We start from the raw sequence: 24303 nt of genomic DNA, 5'->3' as shown, positions 1-24303 counted from the left end.
CGGGTGGCGCGGCGGGAGCGGGCATGGACACGCTGTCCAGATGCGGCTTTTTCGCGACGGGGGCGACTTGCTCCAGCACCGGCGACGAACGAGCCTTCGCGAGCCTTCGCTTTCCGCGCCTTCTTCTCCCGCTTACCGACGACGACCGTCATCTCGGCGCCCGACTCATCAACGGTGTCACTACCAGTGACATTCATCGACTCCGCGGCCGACTCAGCACACGACGTAGCGCTGCGGGCGCTTTCAACAACGCTGGAAGCGCTCATCACGCTGATGGTGCTTCCACTGCGTTTCATGGATCCGTCCATGACAACGTCTCTACACGAATAGTTCGTGTCACGAAAAAATTCGAAAAAAATTTTCCGTGTCACGCACGAACTATCGGCTCACGCACGAACAATCGGCTCACGCACGAGTCCGATCACGCACGCCGAAAACCGCACTTGGCCCTTTTAGCGAGGGCGCACTGTACTAGCACTCTTCTCGAGTGTCCACTGTACTTGACCACGTGCTCGCACACACACTTGCACTGTCACTCACACGCACAGTCTCAACTGGTAAACAAGTTACCGTTGCTTGGCACACTAATCCACTTGTTTACGACAAGTGAGCACTTCACCGTTTCAATCGGTGTCTCTGTCTTGCACTTTTCCACTGTTTCTTTTGCGTTTGATTTTCGCAACTGACACTACCGCGACACAACCGCACGCAACGACAGTCCAAACAAGACTGAGTAGATAGGGACATGAAGTCTTATTTGTTTTACGTGGCGTGTACCCATTAATAGGGTTTAACTACCACGGCACTCGAATAAGCCACAATTGTGACAAATAGTACATGTGACGATACAATGCGTCGCCAAACGCCCATTTGAGAACTGCTTTTGCAGTTTCTCTCCAGTGCCAGTTGAATGCCATGTTGGTCGGACATGACATTCCCTCTTGGGAGAGGCGAGGCCGACCTAAAACCTCTGCTGGTCTTTGGGTGCAGCACCCGGTTGTTTGCAACTCCACATTTGAGTTAAACTCATCCCCGCATTTGGGTATTAAACCACAGCCACTCTATCTCCCACAAGGGGTCGAACCACAAAGGGCTAGTGGGCAAACTAGCCCATCCCGTAGTACCGAATCACAGTTCCGGTCGGCTGTTCGCAGTCGAAACTACTAACCATTTTCGTCACCGCCAAACAGGAAATGGGTAAACCTCGCCGCTCGAATCGGCTACTGCTGAAAAATTTCAACAGCACCCAGGAAGCACCACTTGGAGGTTTCGAGTCGACTTGACCTGAATCACGACTTATGAATTACGGTATATCCAGACCCCTTCTGCGATCATCAGGCCCAAGCTTCCCAGTAGATAGGGACATGAAGTCGAGTTTATTTATCGTGACGTGTACCCGTTAATAGGGTTTAACTACCACGGCACTCGAATAAGCCACAATTGTGACAAATAGTACACGTGACGATACAATGCGTCGCCAAACGCCCATTTGAAAACTGCTTTTGCAGTTTCTCTCCAGTGCCAGTTGAATGCCATGTTGGTCGGACATGACATTCCCTCTTGGGTGAGGCGAGGCCGACCTAAAACCTCTGCTGGTCTTTGGGTGCAGCACCCGGTTGTTTGCAACTCCACATTTGAGTTAAACTCATCCCCGCATTTGGGTATTAAACCACAGCCACTACGATCTCCCACAAGGGTCCAACCACAAAGGGCTAGTGGGCAAACTAGCCCATCCCGTAGTACCGAATCACAGTTCCGGTCGGCTGTTCGCAGTCGAAACTACTAACCATTTTCGTCACCGCCAAACAGGAAATGGGTAAACCTCGCCGCTCGAATCGGCTACTGCTGAAAAAATTCCAACAGCACCCAGGAAGCACCACTTGGAGGTTTCGAGTCGACTTGACCTGAATCACGACTTATGAATTACGGTATATCCAGACCCCTTCTGCGATCATCAGGCCCAAGCTTCCCAGTAGATAGGGACATGAAGTCGAGTTTATTTAACGTGACGTGTACCCATTAATAGGGTTTACAACCACGGTACTCTAATATGCCACACTTGTGACATATAGTACAGCGGGTCAAAACAATGCGTCAACCAACGCCCTTCGGAGATACTGCTATTGCAGCATCTCGTCAGTGCCTATTGAATGCCATGCTGTCGGACATGACACTCCCCCTGGGTAAGGAGCGAGGCCCATCTAAAACCTCTGCTGGTCTATGGGTACAGCACCCGGTTGTGTAACGCAACTCCACGCTGAGTCCAATGACTCTCCCCGCATTTGGGTATCAAACCACAGCCACTACGATCTCCCACAAGGGGGCCAACCACTAATTGGGCTAGCCTTGGCCACTAGCCCATCCCGTAATACCGAATCACAGCTTCGGTCGGCTGTTCGCAGTCGAAACTACTAGCCATATGTGTCCTCGACAACACGGAATGGATCGTCCTCGACTCCCCCCAACTAGGGTTCGTCTACCAGATTGCAGCTTTGGCGGGCTGTTCGCAGTCAGAGACTACTAGCCATTTTAGTTCAACACGAACATGGAATGGATCATCCCCGACTCGCCCCTCATGGGGTTTGTCTACCATATTTGCAGCTTAGGGCGGGCTGTTCGCAGTCGAAACTACTAGCCATTTTTGTTCAGCACGAACAGGAAATGGATCATCCCCGACTCGCCCCTCATGGGGTTCGTCTACCAGATTTGCAGCTTTGGCGGGCTGTTCGCAGTCGAAACTACTAGCCATTTTAGTTCAACACGAACATGGAATGGATCATCCCCGACTCGCCCCTCATGGGGTTTGTTTACCAGATTTGCAGCTTTGGCGGGCTGTTCGCAGTCGAAACTACTAGCCATTTTTGTGCAGCACGAACAGGGAATGGATCATCCCCGACTCGCCCCTCATGGGGTTCGTCTACCAGATTTGCAGCTTTGGCGGGCTGTTCGCAGTCGAAACTACTAGCCATTTTAGTTCAACACGAACATGGAATGGATCATCCCCGACTCGCCCCTCATGGGGTTTGTCTACCAGATTTGCAGCTTTGGCGGGCTGTTCGCAGTCGAAACTACTAGCCATTTTTGTTCAGCACGAACAGGAAATGGATCATCCCCGACTCGGCCCTCATGGGGTTCGTCTACCAGATTTGCAGCTTTGGCGGGCTGTTCGCAGTCAGAGACTACTAGCCATTTTAGTTCAACACGAACATGGAATGGATCATCCCCGACTCGCCCCTCATGGGGTTTGTTTACCAGATTTGCAGCTTTGGCGGAATGTTCGCAGTCGAAACTACTAACCATTTTTGTGCAGCACGAACAGGGAATGGATCATCCCCGACTCGCCCCTCATGGGGTTCGTCTACCAGATTTGCAGCTTTGGCGGGCTGTTCGCAGTCGAAACTACTAGCCATTTTAGTTCAACACGAACATGGAATGGATCATCCCCGACTCGCCCCTCATGGGGTTTGTTTACCAGATTTGCAGCTTTGGCGGAATGTTCGCAGTCGAAACTACTAACCATTTTTGTTCAGCACGAACAGGAAATGGATCATCCCCGACTCGCCCCTCATGGGGTTCGTCTACCAGATTTGCAGCTTTAGCGGGCTGTTCGCAGTCGAAACTACTAGCCATTTTAGTTCAACACGAACATGGAATGGATCATCCCCGACTCGCCCCTCATGGGGTTTGTTTACCAAATTGCAGCTTTGGCGGAATGTTCGCAGTCGAAACTACTAGCCATTTTTGTTCAGCACGAACAGGGAATGGATCATCCCCGACTCGCCCCTCTTGAGGTTCGTCTACCAGATTTGCAGCTTTGGCGGGCTGTTCGCAGTCGAAACTACTAGCCATTTTAGTTCAACACGAACATGGAATGGATCATCCCCGACTCGCCCCTCATGGGGTTTGTTTACCAAATTGCAGCTTTGGCGGAATGTTCGCAGTCGAAACTACTAACCATTTCTGTTCAGCACGAACAGGAAATGGATCATCCCCGACTCGCCCCTCATGGGGTTCGTCTACCAGATTTGCAGCTTTGGCGGGCTGTTCGCAGTCGAAACTACTAGCCATTTTAGTTCAACACGAACATGGAATGGATCATCCCCGACTCGCCCCTCATGGGGTTTGTTTACCAAATTGCAGCTTTGGCGGAATGTTCGCAGTCGAAACTACTAGCCATTTTTGTTCAGCACGAACAGGGAATGGATCATCCCCGACTCGCCCCTCTTGAGGTTCGTCTACCAGATTTGCAGCTTTGGCGGGCTGTTCGCAGTCGAAACTACTAGCCATTTTAGGCAAACCACTAGCACGTACTGCCAGTCTTCGCACAGCGCACCACATTGACATGTGGGCGTCCTACTCAGACTTCTCTCATACAGGAATGCATTCAGCGATCCATAGCCAGTCAGCAAGAATCCAGCGTGAAGTCCAAAACCAAAGTCCTTCCGGCTGAAGACGAAGCATGCGTCCGGGATAAACTCATGAGTCGGTCGACCGTGCTCATCGTCATCCCACCTGCATTGCCACTCGCAGCACATACGTTCGTCTAGCATCGCCTTCATCTGCTTCCGATCCAGAATTGCTACATCCAGACCGAACAGCCAATTGCCTTCCTCGAGGGGGTGGGAATGCTTCACCCTGTACCTAATCGCCAGTTGCCTGGCAACCAAGTCCAACGGGGGGGCTCCAGCAAGCACCTGCATTGCCACAGTGGACACTGTACGGCATACCGGCAGGCATTCCAAGAGCATGACCGTCTGGCAAGAGCAGAGGTGCCTCCTGGCGACCATCGTACTCTTAACCGCGGAATACCACACTGAGGCACCAAATAGCGCACAAGGCACCATGAGTCCAGCATACACAGTGCGTCTGGATTGGGGACTGAGACCCCAGTCAACCCTCAGAACGCGACTGAGTGCACCACTGACTCCAGCCAACTTACCGCGTAATCCTGCGATGTGCGGCTGAAAACTAAGCCGCTCGCCGACTGTGATGCCCAGGTATCAGTATTGTGTTACATACCGTAGGCCTGCTCCTGCAAACTCTACAAAGGGTGACCTAGAAGCGGCCAATCTCCCTTTAAGTAACATCATTGCCATCTTGCTGGTCGAAATCGAAACTCCGACTTCAGCTCCCCAGGCTCCCACGACGGACATCAGCTCCTTTCCACAACGTTTCAGCTCGGCTCTTGACCTTCCCTCGACGAGGACCAGCAGATCGTCTGCATACGCACTGAATACACACAGGGCTCCAAACGTTGGAGCAGCACATCCATCATAGTGTTCCAAATAAATGGTCCACTGATGGATCCCTGCGGACATCCTCGAGTGACCTCCACGTCAACCTCTCCGAATCTGCTGGTCATCCTCGCTTTTCTGCCACTGAAGAAGCTTCTCCATAAGCTGGCTTCCTGGCATCCCGCGTCGATCAAGCGGCGCATCACAGCGCTCCACTCAACGTTGTCGAAGGCACCCTTAAAATCCACGAAAAGACCCAACACGTATACCGCCTGGCTGGCGGCAACGCTGGCCCTTACGTGGTGCCAGGCATCCTCAACACAGCGTCCAGGTCGAAAGCCGAATTGCCATCTATTTCCTTCCGGAAGCACCTCTTTCATCCGATTCACCATAATCCCCTCTAGCACCTTGCCAAACACTGGCAGCAGGCAGATGCCCCGATAGGAAGCTGGATCACTCGTTTCCTTATCGGGGCCCTTGAGGAGCGCCACTACTCTCGGGCATTTCCACTCAAGGGGAAAATATCCCTCTGCCACACAGCGAGATAACAACGCTGTTATGTGCTCGGGGATAGCACGCCATACTGCCTTGCAGATACCACCTGTGATGCCGTCCAATTCGGGAGAGCGCCTGCTCTTCAACCGGGCGACGCATACTCCGATCTCGAAGGCTTCGAGAACCGGTGTAGCTCCGCTTGGAATGACAATGTCGTCACTCGCTGCCGCAACTGGGAAGAAGTTACGGAGGAGGAGACTCGCGCAGTCGTGCCAGGTTACGACCGGCCTGCCATCCTCGCGAAGGCATCCCAAATCTGTGGACCGCTTTCGTCCTCGGCAAATCTTGTACGCATGCCCCCATGGGTCATCTCTGTGGTCTCCAACGAAGTTCCGCCAATGGTCCTCCTTCGTCTTTAGGATGAGCTTCTTGAACTCGCGGACCGCCGTCCGCAGATGAGTTGCAAGAAACTGCGCAGATTCGTTCCCTCTGCGCCTAGCATCCTGGAGCCTCCGCCTAAGTCTCCTGACTTCATGACGTTTTGTACTCAGCTCAGTGGACCACCACTTCACCTTTCCAGCGGCTCGCGACGTTCTGCGACCTAGCACCCTGTCGCACGTAGACTGTACGGCAAGGCGTAGCGCAGACACCGAGGAGTCCAACAGCGACATCCTGATGTGCTCCAACGGAAGGTGCTCCCGAATTTCCTCTACCAGTTCAGAGTCGAACAACCGCCAGTTAGCATTCCTGAGCTTCCAGGACGGCACAGGAGCATATGTGCTCTCAACTGTGTCTGTCAATATCGCTCTGTCCACGGCGATTATTGAACGTGTACACCTCGCTGAATCTGTTGACGACTCCGGCTCGGCTTGCGAGAATCCAATCCTCTAGCTGCTCACCCCGTCTGTAGTTCGGCTGGCCACGATAACTATCGTAGCGTTTACAGAACCACATCGGAGATACAGCGTTTGCATCTAGGCAGAGAATGACCGGAGTACTGCTCGCCAGTAGCAATATGGCATCCATGTACTGGAAAGCGCCTATCAACTCAGCATGTGCATGGCAGTAAAGTGAGGTCAGGTAAATAGAGCCAAATTTACCCGTGACCCTCACGCATACTCCAGCCTCGGTGATAAGCGACTCGACCGGTAGGCAGATGGCATCTGGATCGTTGATGATGACGGCAGAGTTCCTTCGGTGTCCCTCGAAGATTCGACTACCGACATCCCGGCTGGGAATCCAATTATTCGGCCATCCAAGTCTGTGTGGGGCTCCTGCAGCAACGCAAAGGAGTGGCCGAAACCTCGCATACGCATACCGATATCGATGCACGCAACGCGACCCCGACCACAATTGGCTTGGAGGAAGCTAAACATTTCATTAAAGCGGCAATTCCGGCAGTCCACCGGATTCTCGCACTTCCAGATCTTGTGGCCCTTCTGACCACATCGGAAGCATGTCGCCTCTGTTGCACCACACTGGGCCACCTTATGGTCGTAGCCTGCGCATCTGTGGCATACGTGGGTCCTTACGATCCAGCGGAACCTGTAGCTGAACCACTGGATGTAGAACCTCTCACGGCCTTCCAGCAAGAACGCAATCGAGTCGTCTACCTCGATGGAGACTTTCACTCTCTTGCCTTCTTGCGCGACCAAGGCCTTTGACACCATGTGCACTGCCTTTTTAAAGGACTCTACCGTCATCTCTTTGAAGTTGTTTTCATACAACTGCTGCATGAAGACCTCCCCGGTGAGTTTGGTGTCAACCTCCATCACCTTCAGGGAAGGTCTTGCCGCCTTCTTCTGTTGAACATTCAGTCCAACTTCTGCGAACTTCTTATTCGCTACCACCCGCTGTATTTCCACAACCGACGGGGCGCTTTCAACAGAGCGTTTCTGAGGGTCAGCGATGTCGCGAACTCCTCCAATAGTCTTATGGCAGACGATAGGAGCGATGCAGCTACTGGCTCCATGCCAATCATGGCATTTCTTATGGCTTGCCCTGAGGCGCCAATCTTTGCGAGAATCGCAGACGAGCCACCAGCGACGATTCGCCACGCTCCGCTTCGCGGTATCTCCGTTTCGGCTGGTCCAGCGGCTGGACTTTCGACAGCTTCAGGAGAAGCAGCAGCGGCGGCAACCTTGCGTTTGACTGGCTTGACGAGGGGCGCGGTGGGGGCGGGCATGGACACGCTGTCCAGACGCAGCTTTTTCGCGACGGGGGCGACTTGCTCCAGCACCGGCGACGAACGAGCCGTGCGAGCCTTCGCTTTCCGCGACTTCTTTTCCCGCTTACCGACGACGACCGTCATCTCGGCGCCTGACTCGTCAATGGTGTCACTACCGGTGACATTCATCGACTCCGCGGCCGACTCGACGCACGTCGTAGCGCTGCCGGCTCATCACGCTGATGGCGCTTCCACTGCGTTTCATGGATCCGTCCATGACGACGACTCTTCACAAATGATTCGTGCCACGAAAAAATTCGAAAAATTTTTTTCTTGTCACGCACGAACAATCGACTCACGCACGAGTCCGATCACGCACGCCAAAAAACGCACTTGACCCTTTTAGCGAGGGCACACTGTACTAGCACTCTTCTCGAGTGTCTACTGTACTAGAGCACGTGCTCACACACACACTCGCACTGTCACTCACACGCACAGTCTCAACTGGTAAACAAGTTACCGTTGCTTGGCACACTAATCCACTTGTTTACTACAAGTGGGCACTTCTCCGTTTTAATCGGTTTCTCTGTCTTGCACTTTTCTACTGTTTCTTTTGTGTTTGATTTTCGCAACTGACACTACCGCGACACAACGTCACGCAACGACAGTCCAAACAAGACTGAGTAGTAGATAGGGACATGAAGTCTTATTTGGTTTACGTGGCGTGTACCGATTAATAGGGTTTAACTACCACGGCACTCGAATAAGCCACATTTGTGACAAATAGTACACGTGACGATACAATGCGTCGCCAAACGCCCATTTGAGAACTGCTTTTGCAGTTTCTCTCCAGTGACAGTTGAATGCCATGTTGGTCGGACATGACATTCCCTCTTGGGTGAGGCGAGGACCACCTAAAACCTCTGCTGGTCTTTGGGTGCAGCACCAGGTTGTTTGCAACTCCACATTTGAGTTATTTAACTCATCCCCGCATTTGGGTATCAAACCACACGATCTCCCACAAGGGGTCCAACCACAAAGGGCTAGTGGGCAAACTAGCCCATCCCGTAGTACCGAATCACAGTTCCGGTCGGCTGTTCGCAGTCGAAACTACTAACCATTTTCGTCACCGCCAAACAGGAAATGGGTAAACCTCGCCGCTCGAGTCGGCTACTGCTGAAAAATGTCAACAGCACCCAGGAAGCACCACTTGGAGGTTTCGAGTTGACTTGACCTGAATCATGACTTATGAATTACGGTACATCCAGGCCCCTTCTGCGATCATCAGGCCCAAGCTTCCCAGTAGATAGGGACAGTAGGAATCTCGTTAATCCATTCATGCGCGTCACTAATTAGATGATGAGGCATTTGGCTATTTTTTTTTTTTTTTTTTTTTTTTTGATCGCCGAGGAAGGAAATCTTCTAAAGATACGAGCAACCAACTACTGGACAATCTCGTATGCACGATTCGCTGCATCATCAGGACAATGAAGTCCCACAGCGCCTACGTACTAAAACCACCTCTTTTTGACAATGCGATGTTTGTACCTTTTTTCCGTTTGCACCATTTTCCGCCGTTAATCTATCTCGAGCCCTTTGCAATTCGTCGTCAATGAAAGAGCTAGCTACCTCGGATTGTTCGAGGTGGGGCCATTTAATATTGCTCAATCGCTTCAGACGCAGCATCGGTGCCATCCATCTAATTGACGGAATCCCGAGACCCAAACAAGTGTGGGGGGCGTGAAAGTACGCTACTGGTACATCCAGTGGGAGATCTAACCATCTCCTTACGAATTGCCGTACCAATCTGTCACATTTTCTTAGGACGCCTATCATCACACTCCCAAGTGTTAGTTGGTGATAGAGTTGTGGGATAAGGACAGTCCTAAGTGCAAATAACTTCTGTTGTGGTTTCAGAGGGGCTCTTGTTAATCTTAACAGCTTCGGACCGAGGTCGTCTGCTGGACTATATTGAGCCCGCCCATCCGCAGTGAACCGGTTACCTAAATACTTCCACTCTTCAGTACGCTTCAATGAAGGACACTCGCGCTAGTTAACATCTTGGCCAAGTCGTGTTCGAGGAAAAGAGTAACTTTTCCCTGTGTTTATTTACTTTTAGTTTTTTTTTATAAAATAAAAACCTCTGTCTTGTTTGACGTTCAACACACAATGAATATTTTTATTCGGCAACAATGCCGTTCTCTCTTTCAGTTAATTATGTATGTATGTATATGTGTATGTATATATGTATGTATATATGTATGTGTGTAAATATGTATGTACGTATATATGTACATATGTGTTATTTGTTGCCCTTTTTGATGTGTTGTCCATGGCTTGTGTAGTTGAAGGTGAATTCGTTGGTGTGGTGACCGGGTAGGTAACTCCTCCCCGACTGGATTGAAGTGAGGGCCATAGCGGTGGTCTGAACGAAATTAGTAGTGACTGGTGGTGGTTTGAGAACAATTGATCCTCTTAAAAGGATTAAAATATAGTTGCGCTTTGATTGCTTCCAGGTGAGGTTGTCTATGCTAGGTTTTAAGTCTATTTAACACCAACAAAACGAACTCCCTTTCTGGTTCCAGAATTTCCGGTTGTTCTGTCCATTGATGATTCCTTGTAGATAATTTGTATCCCACGTTGGGGCAAAAAAAAAATAATTTTATCTTTAAGAGGCCTAATACTATATCTATTATTAATAACATGTTTAGGTATTTTCAGATATTTAGTCTTGTCATTAGCAATGGTATATTGAATGAATTTATAGTCTTTAATTCTGAACATTGGTATTTTTATGTAAAATATTACATTAGTTTTGTTTACAAATGTATTTATTTCAAGTAATCTATATAAATGTTCTTGCGATGAAATTGTGACATTTCGTCTTGCTAAAATTTCTGTGATTTTGTCTTCTTTGGTTGACAAAATAAATTTTGGGATAATTTTAAGCAAAAAAAAATAAAGTATTATTTAAATGGTTATACATAACATCAATGCTAAGGCCAATTCTATTTAAATATTGAAGAACATGGATTTCGTTGTGTTCAGTGCTTAATTCCTTATAGATCTTATTTTTATAGTTTTTTTTTTTTTTTTTAAATTACTTATAATATTCTGTTTGTTATTAGTATGATCGGTAATGTTTGAAAATCTTATAATTATTTTATTATTAACGTTTCATTGATGATTGACATTGTTTATTCATTTGTTCATGCTCCCTTGAATTTCCGTAAATTCCTTTCTTTTTTTTATACCCTTGCAGAGGGTATTATAAAATTGGTCAGATGTTTGTAACGCACAGAAAGAGACGTTTCCGACCCCATAAAGTATATATATTCTTGATCAGCATGAGAAGCTGAGTTGATATAGCCATGTCCGTCTGTCCGTCTGTCCGTCCGTCCGTCCGTCCGTCCGTCTGTGCGAATGCGTTTTACTCAGCCGTCTTAAGAGCTATCGGGCTGAAATTTTTTTTCGGTGTTTTTTATTACCCGGGAAAAATAAAGTATGAAAACCATCAGGATCGGACCACTATATCATATAGCTCATGAAGAACTAGAAGAAACATTTTCATAAAAATCGGAGTATGCTATGTAATTTACATATGTGATTGTAAAATAATTGTAAAATAGAGAGTAAAATTGTTTTGTTTGTATATTGATGAATTGAGTTGCAGAAAACAAATTTTGAACATGTAAAATTATTATTACCAAGGACTGCAAGGGTATATAAACTTCGGCATAGCCGATGTTAGCTTCTTTGATATTTTTTATTCTTTTTGTGTAATAAGTATGTTGTTGTTTACAATAATTAGGTATGTATGTATGAAAAATCGTATGTAATAATTTTTTGTTTGCTTGTGTTTTTGTATTTTATCTTTTATATATATGTACCTGGTTTTTTTTTGCTAAGGCTTTCTTGTCAATCGTTTTATTTTTGACTTGTGAATTTTTTGCTTTTTCTTTGTAATAAATGTGACCCCCTTATCTTTAGTGACAATATGTTTTGAAAAGCGAGGAGTCAATTTATTTCTTCTATTTTCTTTTCTGAATACTGTCTCGTCAGTTTCCACTTCTGGTGGATCCCTCCTTTCTTCGTTTAGTTTTAAAATTCGTTTTTTATTTTGATCAGATATTTGTTGAGCAACCTTGGGGTAAATTTTTCTCTGATAAAGGTCTAAGTCTTGTAAATAATCGTGTTCGTTAGTAAATTTTAATGCTTTTTGAAACAAGTGGGTTCGACCCGAGAATAGTTCAAAGGGTGTGAAATTAGTTGCAGAGTGTATAGCATTGTTGTAAGTGATCAATGCTTCAGCGAGGATATCGTCATGTATTGTGGGGGTTTTTTCAGTTTTCCTCTTTTCCATTATTAGTCTGTAAATTTCTGTTAAAGACGAATGAAATCGTTCAACAGGGGCGTTACTTGAAGACTGTTGAAAAGATTTCACATGTCTGGTGATATTGTATTGAGTGCAAAAATCAATGAAAAGATTTCCTGCGAACTCTGCACCCTGGTCACACACAATCTTTTTAGGTATGCCATGAGTGCACATAAAATGTCTGATTGATTTTACTATATTTATCTCTTGCTGGTATAGTGTACCCAGCAGAAAATTTTGAGGACTTGTCTATTATTGTTAAAACATTTTGATGGTTAATGGTGTACAAATCGATATGAATTATGTCTAATGGGAGTTTTGGAACCTCTGTTTCCTGATAAGGAACTTTTTGCGGATGTCTATCGTATTTCAGGGTTTGGGATAAGTCACAATTGTTTATTGTTTTTGTAATTTTTTGCTTCATATGTGGAAAATATATTGTTCTTTTTAAATGGGCTAGAGTTTCATCAATTCCCCTGTGATTATTATAATAGTGATAGTCTCTAATTTCTTTTTCTTGTTCATCCTGTGTGGTACGTTCTTCCAAAAACTCTGTGCATCTAACAAGTTTATAGAGTGTACTGTTTGAGAAAAACTCTGAAAAAACCTCTTGTACTATTTTGAATATTGTGTCAGTGGTAAAAATTGCACAAGTTTTATTTGGTTTTAAAATAGTTTTCAAAATTTTAATCACGACTTTTTTATTAAAAATGGGTTCTGATATAATGCGGCGAAGTTTCTTTTTAAACGGGCTTTCGATTTTGATGTTAGAAACCGGATCTTTGTTAAGGATAATTTGGATATTAAAATCGTTTAAACATTTTTCCGAAATTGCTATAAGTTGTGATTTGTTCTCTAGGCCTGAATCACTAACCATAGAACACATAGATGGGACAAACTCATGATTTTTTGATTGCAAACGCTAGCCTAGTCATGGAACCCCAGAGAACTTCGGGAAAACCCGAACGCTCTCACTCTCAATGAGAGTGAGTAAAATGGGGAGCGGGCAAAGCAGCTACGAAAAAATTTCAGTCTAGCACAGACTACCGAACGACGAAGGCAGGCCTATGTCGCTTGTGATTTCGTTCTGTCTATGTATGTGTACACTCGTCGGTACATGCTCAGGCTTCGTAGTGTGTGTGTGACGTGAAGTTGTACAACATCGCATTTCAAAAGCTCGCTCGACCAAAATTTTTCATTTTCGACAAAACAGCGGCAATGCGAATAGGATATGCCCCTGTCGAAAGAATATCAAGAAATATTGGCATCAGCTACGTATGTATCCCGGTGGCTGTGCCGATAGAGTGTTTGCTTGGCAATAGGAATGTCGCTGGTTCGAATCCCAACTCGATTATCGTTAACGAAGTTTTTTTTTGTCTATTTTTTTTATTTATATAAAAATAAAAAAATAAAAATAAACAAAAGGAAAAAAAAACAAAATGAAAATAAATAAAAAAAAAATCAAAAAGGAACAAAATAAAAAATAGACAAATGAAAACTTCGTTAACGATAATCGAGTTGGGATTCGAACCAGCGACATTCCTATTGCCAAGCAAACACTCTATCGGCACAGCCACCGGGATACATACGTAGCTGATGCCAATATTTCTTGATATTCTTTCGACAGGGGCATATCCTATTCGCATTGCCGCTGTTTTATCGAAAATGAAAAATTTTGGTCGAGCGAGCTATTGAAATGCGATGTTGTACAACTTCACGTCACACACACACTACGAAGCCTGAGCATGTACCGACGAGTGTACACATACATAGACAGAACGAAATCACAAGCGACATAGGCCTGCCTTCGTCGTGCGGTCTGTGCTAGACTGAAATTTTTTCGTAGCTGCTTTGCCCTCTCCCCATTTTACTCACTCTCATTGAGAGTGAGAGCGTTCGGGTTTTCCCGAAGTTCTCTGGGGTTCCATGACTAGGCTAGCGTTTGCAATCAAAAATTCATGAGTTTGTCCCATCTATGTGTTCTATGGTTAGTGCCTGAATGTACGGTTTCCTCACATGTCGCCTCGACTGATTCTTGGTCATCACGTTTTGAGACCCCTTTTTGTATATAACTTCGTAATCGTACTCTAACAGTCTGAGCTTCCATCTCACCAATTTGGAATTTGGTTCCTTGAAACTCATAAGCCATGTCAGGGGCTTATGGTCAGTGACAATTTTAAAATTATGGCAAGCATCTCTTTTTCGACGGTAGAGTAGTTCGCCTCGGTGTCCGTTAGTGTTCTGCTAGCGAATGAAACTGGCTTGTCCGATCCCAAGTTTCCTTGAGATAAAACAGCCCCTAAAGCGACATTACTTGCATCTGTAGTAAGTATTATTTCGGTTTATCGAAATCAGGGTATATTAGGATCGGGTCATTACATAACAAGGTTTTACAATATTCGAAAGTTTTTATAAAGTCCTCGTCAACAGTAACCTTTGATTTTCCCTTCAGCTGTTTAGTTAGTGGTTTTGTTATTTTAGCAAAATCTTTAATAAACTTTCTATAATAACCCATGACACCTAAGAATGATTTAATTTGTTTCTGTGTAGTAGGCAAAGGGAATTTCTTTATTGTCTCAATCTTTGTCGGGTTTGGCTTTACAGTATTAATATTCCAAGTTCGTCTATTAGATTATACTCGGTTCTTTTATCGACAAAGTGTTTAATTAAGGTATCTTTAATTTCATTCCAATTAAGTCGCACATTTGATTGATACAAGACTTCATGAGCTTTACCCTGAATTTTGTTCCTGATTGCTCTCAAAATCATGACCCCTGCAGGTGTCTGATCTGCTCCTTTAATAAGCATTAAAAACTCCTCAACATTGGTAATGAATTCTTTTAGTCCCTTTTTATTTCCCTCATATACAGGCATAGACTGAATCAATTGTAATAAATCGGATATCTTAAACCCACCCAATGGCTCCTGTGTTTGGGGGCCAGTGGGTTGGGCTGGAGGAATCTCCTGATCTAAAGGCATTGATAATTCAAAACTCATTGGTAATTCGAAAACTTCTTTTTTTTTGAATTTGTTTTTGTTAGTATCGAGTCTCTTACATCGTGTTTCTTACTTTTTAACTTAATCGTAGCTCAATATATCTTTCTTACTTATGTTTTATTGTAATTAGTGTTATGTGTAAGCAGGGTGTCCTTTCTTTTTTTTTTTGAATCTGTCGACGCACGAATTGTTGTCCCTCCGTGTGACAAGCGATGAAATGATGGGTTTAAATATTTGTTGGTTTATTTCGCGGTTGTGCTGAAGCTAGCTGAGTTTGTTGCTCGTTGCAGTAGTCCCAACTAAGGGCGGACAGTGATCAGCCGTGAATTTCACCAGATTAAGCTATGACACACCTTGTTAATAAAAAAAAAATTATTATTTTTTTTTGAATAGACAAGCTTTTATGTGTATTCAACATCTTTATTGTTGTTTCAAAATTGATACATAGTTTTTTTTTTTATTTTTTTTGTGTTTGTGTTTTTTTTTTTTTTTTATTAGCTTTGTTTAATACAGCAGGTTCCGGTTACACATACACACAAACTTGTGGGCACGGTTATATATGCCAATATATGTTATATGTAGCGCAATAAGAACACGAAAAAATTTGTACAACAACTTATGTGTTGGTTTAAACAGCTTATGTGTCGTTTAACTATTTGTTCTCTTCTTTTTTTTTTTTGAGAATGAAAACCAGAGGCTGGTTTGCCCCCTTTTACTTTGGAGGGTTCCTTGGGAATCACAAAGTTGGGGAAAGTTATACTATTTTTATAGTAGTGTTTTTTGTTTATAGTTTTACATATTTTATTTGAAACAATTTTGTTGTTGTTTTTTTTTTTTTTTTTTATATCTATATATATACATGTACATTACCCCTTTTACTTTCGGCTAATATTGTTGGGCCTTTGCTCGCTCCAGTTGACAAACTTGAAGCATTCGAATTTTCCAGCTTGTTGTTTAATTTGCACATACTTTGACTTCTGTCTACTTTTCTTTTATATTTTTTTTTTTGAAGATCGATGTTGCTTGCAAGGCGGTTGAAATTTAAATGACACGCCCAAAAGGTAAGGAAACTACAAAACGCACTCCAAAATTTGTGACGCAACTCGTCGAACAATTCTGACTGTCGCGACATCGCTGTCGTTCTGCTTTAACGGAACACGTAAAGCCACCAAAATGTGCGACTCGCGACGCGGTCAGACCAAAAAGATGATGAAATAGAGACGCTTGTCGCGAAGCAACTTTGTACCGTTGAGGCATCGCCGTCACTCTGACAAGACATGCAAGTCTGCAAAATGTAGCAAACGATAATGTCGCCTGTTACGCAGCTTGTACCCATATACATGTGTGTATGTGCTTAACGGGAATTGCTGAATTCGGGGGAACAAATACACCCGAAGCAAAAATTTTTAAGAGATGATGAAATATTGTACTCAAAGGCAACACCAACATCAATATCACTGAGTGCATAGTTGACGATTTATGCATATGTATGTATATGTATGTACATACATGTTTTTTTGTCTTTATCGCTCTGTCTGATTCAGTTGGTTCAATCGCTAAATCCACTGGTTTAGCGCACTTAACAATCTCTAGCACGATTAGGCAACAATTTATGCATTATTAAACATTTTTTTTTTTTTTTTTTTTTTTTTACCAATGAAATATTCGTGAATCATTATTTAAATATTTTTTTTTTTTTTTGATACTTATGCATGAACGTAAGTTCCTTCGGGGCACTTTTTCCCGTCCCTGAAGTCGTTAAGCTGCGCCAGTTAACATCTTGGCCACGTCGTGTTCGAGGAAAAGAGTAACTTTTCCCTGTGTTTATTTACTTTTAGTTTTTTTTATAAAATAAAAACCTCCGTCTTGTTTGACGTTCAACACACAATGAATATTTTTATTCGGCAACAAAGACGTTCTCTCCTTCAGTTAATTATGTATGTATGTATATACATATGTATGTATTTATGTATGTATGTATATCAAAAAAACTTTCACTCGTTGCAGAGGACGGACGTGTTTTTTTTGCGCTTATCAACTTTTATTTTTTCTCGCGATTAAATACTTTTATATAACTCTTAAATTATCGGTTTAATTAATAACAATTACAACATCCGAATTTTATTTTCATTTCGCGAATTCTTGCTGTCGTTTTTGTTTAAATTTAAATAAAATCAAAACTTACAACAATACTTGCATTAGCGGTGTTGTTGTTTTGTTTATCTCTTTTGCTTTTGTGTCTTTACCGTTTTAACTAACTCTCGCGCTCTTGCGTACAAATTGTTGTTGCATGTGTTCAATTTGACGCGCTCTCCCGCTCTTTCCTATTCTTGATTGATTTGCGCTCTCGTCTTTTGCCTACCCGCGACTCTGTGATACGTGTTTTTGTTTTTGTGTTTTCATTTCTTTTTATTCTTTAGTTGTGAAGGCTTACTCTGCACATTAACCCTTGTGTCAGAACTGGTCAGTATATTCTTATACACAGATTTTTTACCTTTAGAATTTTTATTTTTTATTTTTTTGTATTTCCTTTTGTAATTAAATTAAACTTTTGATAAAAAAATATCAACTGCTCAAAAAATAATTGCATAGTTGCCACTAATGCGGTTGACTCCCATGATTATATTCTTTGTTGGTTGTGTGACAATGCGGTTCACGTTAAGTGTGCAGGTTACACAGGCAGAATCAAGGAGTCTATTGCTAAAGGTGGTGGCTTAAAATATGGATGTGATGCTTGCCGGGAGGTCGAGAATGAGATGCGCTCTTTCATGAGGCGGACTAGAGATAGTTTTGACACTTTAAGGGCAGGTTTTAATAAACTCCAAGCGGAGTTTACTGCGGTGGAGACTCAGTTCAGAAGTTTATCGCTTATGAATGAGTCTCCGAAACGTAAAAGGACCAGTCCTTGGGGTGTTTCTGTATCTGTAGATCCGCCAGCGTCTCTTATCGTCCCCGACCGGTCTCATGCACCGTCCACTCCTAATGTACAGCAATTGATATCGTTTAAGAGCCCGGTTGTGAATGCTATTAGTAATGAATTACCGGTATCACCTGGGAATGATCTCTTAAAAACGATGCCTATTGTAGTGTCCGATGTGTCTGGGCAATTACCCATTCCAATGGAAATTGCCGATAGTTCTAAAAGTATCGAGGGCCCCGTGAACAAGTTGACTGCTGCAGTGGGTGACTTGTCCAACGTTACTGCTGCGGCTGACGCTTCGGGACCGCGGCCTCTCGTTGGCATACCACCAAAGAAACATATATTTGTTTCTAGGCTAGACCCTGTTGTCACATCTGATGATGTAATAGCCTATATTCGGAAGAAAGTTAACGTCTCGAATATTGCGGTGGAGAAGTTTAAATTTTCTTATTCTCGGGACATTTCGTCCTTTAAAATTAGTGTTTCTGCCAATATCTTCGACACTATATGTCGAGAAGATTTTTGGCCTAAACATATAATAGTTAAGGAATATACTGTAAAAAAGAAAAATCGGCAACCGATTCGCTTGCCTACAACAACAACTAATACTATTCCTGCCACATCAGCATCTGCTGGTGTGTCAAAAAACTAGCTTCGTCCCTTAACCTGGGTTACCAGAACGTTAGAGGACTGAAATCTAAACTTCCTAATCTCTATGTAGATAGTCTTTCTTTTGAGCATAACATTCTAGCTTTCACAGAGACGTGGCTAAAACCTGATATTGCTGATGCATCGGTTTTTTCCACAAACTTTTCTATTTTCAGACGTGACCGGATTTCTCGCATAGGTGGTGGCGTTCTGATAGCTGTGGATGCTGCTTTATCATCTGAAATGATTCAATTTTCTAGTACCCAGGAGATTGAGTTTGTCGGTGCTAAAGTAAATTTTAAATCTTTTAATGCTTTCATTACTTGTTCCTATATTCCACCATTGTCAGGCATGGTGGTATATTTAAATCATTTAGAGGCAATTCAGTTTGTCTCCTCTTTAGTTTCGAGTCAAGACATGCTCATAGTTGTAGGTGATTTTAATTTACCCGCTTTAGCATGGTCACTAACAGATGAATCTACCACGTTGCTGCCCTCTTTGTCACATGACTTTATTGATGGCCTTCTAGGCTTATCTTTATCCCAAGTCAATCCTGTCTTAAATTCTAATGGAAAATCGTTGGATCTTATTTTTGTATTGGATTCTTCTTATTGTGAGGTTTCTAGGATCGAACCATTTGTTCTTCCAGAAGACAAATTTCATCCTACATTAAATTTAAAAATTGATTTGCCCTTGCTTTCACCATTACTTGGTTCAAATGAGTTACCACTAACTAGGTGCTTTCGTAAGACTGACTTTGCCAGCCTTAATGAAAACATTGCTACTACCGATTGGTCTTATCTGTACAATTGTAGTGATATGAACGCGGCTGTTCGTTTTTCCTATGATACTCTGAATTCACTCTTTGATATTTGTGTGCCTCTTGGTAGGCTGGAGCGGCTTAACAAACCTCCCTGGTTCTCTCGCGAGCTATCCAATTTGAAAAATGTGAAGACACGATATTATAAGAAGTTCCAAAAAACACGTCGTTCATCAGATTATGCTCTGTATAAAATTCATGATGCTTAATACACAATGCTATAAGAATTATCTTCAGCGGTGTAAGCTTCAGTTTTCTTTTGACCCTAAACAATTTTATAATTTTGTTAATTCTAAACGTAAGACCTCTGTGCACCCATCTTTTTTGTCTTTTCAAAATAAAAAAGCGAGCACTGATCAGGCAATTGCCGATATGTTTGCGAGTTTTTTCAAAACAACTTATTCCTCAACGGAATATCGAGCAAGTCCGTATCCTTATCATTTAAAAAAGGCTAATTGCATTTTCAATCCAGTGATTGATGAAAGTTCTATTCTTACCGAACTTAAATTAGTTAAACCTGTTTATTCTCCGGGGCCAGACGGTATTCCTGGATGTATACTCAGGTTCTGTGCAAACGCATTATGTAAACCCATTTTAAAATTGTTTCTATTGTCTGTAGAATCTTCCTCTTTTCCATCTATTTGGAAGGAGTCGTATATTATTCCTCTGCATAAAAATGGCAAAAAGTCCGAAGCCTCTAACTATAGGGGTATCTCAAAATTGTCCGCTATTCCGAAAGCTTTTGAGAAAATTATAACCTCTCAATTGCAACATTTTTGCAGCTCTATTATTTCGCCATCCCAACATGGGTTTGTGAAACGTAGATCTACAACCACTAACCTTTTAGAATTTACATCAATAATTATCAAGGGGTTCAAAAATGGTAAACAAACTGATGTCATATACACTGACTTCAGCAAAGCCTTTGATTCCGTTAATCATACCCTTTTACTTTCTAAGCTGAGCGACATTGGGTTTCCACCCCTTTTCCTTTCTTGGGTTCGAGAATATTTAACAAATAGAAAACAGAAGGTACTTTTTAACTCTTCTTTTTCCGTTTCCATTCCTGTGACTTCTGGTGTACCTCAAGGTAGTCATCTTGGCCCTCTGCTCTTCACACTATTTATTAACGATCTTCCATCAGTCATTGTTCATTCGCGTGTGCTTATGTATGCTGACGATGTCAAGCTTTGTCTTACTTATAAAGATACAGATTCATTTTGTCGGCTACAAGCTGATCTTAAAAACTTTCAATCCTGGTGCCAGTTTAATCTACTAAATCTTAACACTACCAAATGTAAGGTAATGACTTTTTTTCGTAACTCTCCTCAACTGGTCACTTATATTCTAAACAACAGCCCTTTAGAACGTCTAAATAATATGAATGATTTGGGCGTACTTATGGACCATAAGTTAAATTTTAACACCCATATTTCCACCACGGTCGCAAAGGCCATGAGTGTCCTGGGTTTCATTAAAAGATGGTCAAAAGAATTTGATGACCCCTATACAACTAAAGTTCTTTTTACTTCGCTTGTCCGTCCTATTTTAGAGTATGGATCTTGCATTTGGTCACCTCAATATGAGTCGCACCAGATTAGACTAGAATCCGTTCAAAAGCAGTTCTTGCTATTTGCTCTTCGTGGCTTAAGCTGGGATCGCAATGTCAATTTGCCTTCGTATTCTAGTAGACTTCTCTTGATTAACCTTCCGTCCCTAACTAACCGTAGAATTATGCTTGGTGTCATTTTTATGCACAAGCTCCTAATTGGTGATATCGACTCGCCTGAGTTATTAGCTCAGGTGAATCTTTCGGTACCATGTAGACGGAGTAGACATCCTTTAATACCTTTATCCCTTAGTCGTTGTTCTTCTAACTATGCTATGCATGAACCTTTTAGGGTCCTCTGCTCTGATTACAATCTTCTATTCCCTGTAATCGGCTCAGAGTTTTCTATTAATATGCTTAAAACATCTATCCTATCCCATTTAGTTAATAGATAGCTATAGTATTATGTGTTTGTCTGTCTTTTCTATTGTGAATTTTGTCCACGCGATTCGTGCCGTGCGTTATACGGCTGCACCCCTCGGTCGGTCGGGTGGGAGGTGTGCAGTTATCTGCTTGGGCTCGCGCGTAACATGCTTTGTCCTGGTGTCGTAGGGGCCACTTGAACGTACTGCGCATAGTATCGTCAACGTCCGCTAAAAATATGTATGTGTCTATATATGTATGTATGGATATATGTATGTGTGTAAATATGTATGTACGTATATACATATGTACATATGTGTTATTTGTTGCCCTTTTTGATGTGTTGTCCATGGTTTGTGTAGTTAAATGTGAATTCGTTGGTGTGGTGACCGGGTAGGTAACTCGCTCCCCTCCCCTCCCCACAAGAGCTCCGTCGTTCTACGACAGTACACTTCTGCTTGGCTTGCCCCTTTATACTGACAGTGAAGCACTTATCAGCATTAAGGGAGAGTCCCACGGAGGCTAGGAAGCATACCGTGGTATCCAACAATGTTTGAAGCCCCATCGGAGTTTCCGCAAATAGCACCAGATCATCCGCGAACGCTGCTGCGCCTGTCATGGTATTTCCGGCTTTGGCACCAATCTCTCTGGGGTAGGACCTAAGTAATCTATCAATGATAAGATTAAATAGTAATGGAGACAGAGGGTCACCTTGCTTAACGCCCCGCGCGGGTATAAACACCCCTGAACTCCATCCTGCCCCATTGAGGGAGGTTTCGCCGCCCTTATACTGTTCTTCTATAAAGCTGACAAAATTTGTTGGAGCACCATAGGCCTGTAAAGTCTTGATAATGGCCTGGTGTGATACTGAGTCAAAAGCCTTGCTGACATCCAGCGTCGCAAGGTAACATGACTTCCACCGTTTATGGTGCTCCCGCTAAATGAGATCAACCAACGTTGCATTATCAGCACACCCATCGGTAGGTAGGAAACCGCGCTGCCTTGGATTCCAGTTAACTTTAGAAGCCAATCGAGAAGCCAGAACAGCGTTTAATTGCCTGACCGAAACCGAGGGGACTGTTATTGGACGAAAGTCTTGCGGTCGATTTGCCGTCACAGTCTTCGGAATGAAGATAGTTCTGGCCATTCGGGTAGAGAATGGTATTTTGCCGAACCAGAGAATCAGGTTCATTATGCGTAGCATAATGCCTAAGGGTACACTCCTGGCTGTTCTTGGAGTGATACCGTCAGGACCCGGAGCACTTGACAACTTTAATTTATTTTCCCTCAGGTCGCGTGGCGTTATCGCTGACCAAACCGTCTCAAGTGAATGTTCCATACGGAATCTTGTGTTATCGAAAGAGCATGTGCTGGGATTCGTCATTACTTGTTTCCAATAGGGTTCCATTATCTCTTGGTTTGGCATAACCGACTCATCTGTTCCATCAAGCAAGGATTTAATGCATCTCCCAGTATTCTTATCCCAACGACGCTGAACCTGTGCGTACTCTAGTTGTCTGACACCGTCTCCTAGTTTGAGGTCTTCGCAAATTGCTCCGACGGATGGTGTGTGGTTCGTTTGGTAATGGAAATATTTCCAGGAGATAGTTGGATAAGCATTGGAGAGTGGTTTCCTTCCCTACGGTTCGCGCCCTATCTACAATAGTTTGCAAGACCTGGGCTCTCCACCGGGGACTACATTCTACGGGGCGATTGCCCTATAGTATCTGCATGATTTCCCAGTTCGACTGTTCTTCTGATCGATTGATTGGTTGCGCTTCCGACGATGATACTTGGTGGTTTCGCTCGAGTAAACTAGGGCGAGGCTGTGAGGTAATTGAGTCCACTGCTTCTGGGGTGGGAGTTGATTGCCCTCTTATCTGCTCCAGTTTTGCCTTATATTCACCCCTCTTCCGAAAACATTTAATTGCTTTGGAGCTACGGTGAGTAAATACTTCCGCTAGCTTCTTATTAGGAAATCTCAAATTACCACTTGCTTCGAGCTCCACCTCCTTTCTCGCCATCATCCACGCTTCTTCCTCACTCCATCGGAGTTTTACATCTTCACGCTGACGTTGCGTATCTAGTTCGTCTTTGTGTTGATGTGACATGTGTACACCGAGCCCCCTTTTAGTATTGAAGAGGCGCCCACATACTGCACAGGGAATCTCTCCCGCGAGATTTACCACTGCTATAGCCTCTTTCGGTTGGTCCCCAGGACGGGAAGTCGCTGGAGTTGTTGTTGTGTTGTATACCCGAGGCACAGTATTCACATCTTGACCAACGTTACTTGGCTCAAGGGGCTGGTAACCCCAAGAGTTGCTTCGCCGCTCGAATTAGCTACTTGAAAGAACCTAGAGACTAGGAGTTCAACAGCACCCAGGAAACACCACACCTTCAACGTCATAGTTACTCCCGCCGTTGACCCGCGCTTACTTGAATTTCTTCACTTTGACATTCAGAGCACTGGGCAGAAATCACATTGTGTCAACACCCGCTAGGGCCATCACAATGCATTGTTTTAATTAGACAGTCGGATTCCCCAAGTCCGTGGCAGTTCTGAATTGATTGTTAATTGATAATCGTTATAATTTAAAAGAACTAATTAAAAATTAGTATTCCTAAAAATTTTAGCAAGAAAGTTCCACTATTGGCTACGTAACTAACTATCTGGG

Source organism: Drosophila willistoni, unplaced genomic scaffold (genome assembly GCF_018902025.1).
Source record: "Drosophila willistoni isolate 14030-0811.24 unplaced genomic scaffold, UCI_dwil_1.1 Seg346, whole genome shotgun sequence".
In the NCBI taxonomy this organism is placed as follows: domain Eukaryota; kingdom Metazoa; phylum Arthropoda; class Insecta; order Diptera; family Drosophilidae; genus Drosophila; species Drosophila willistoni.
Note: the sequence above shows the minus strand (reverse complement) of the source record.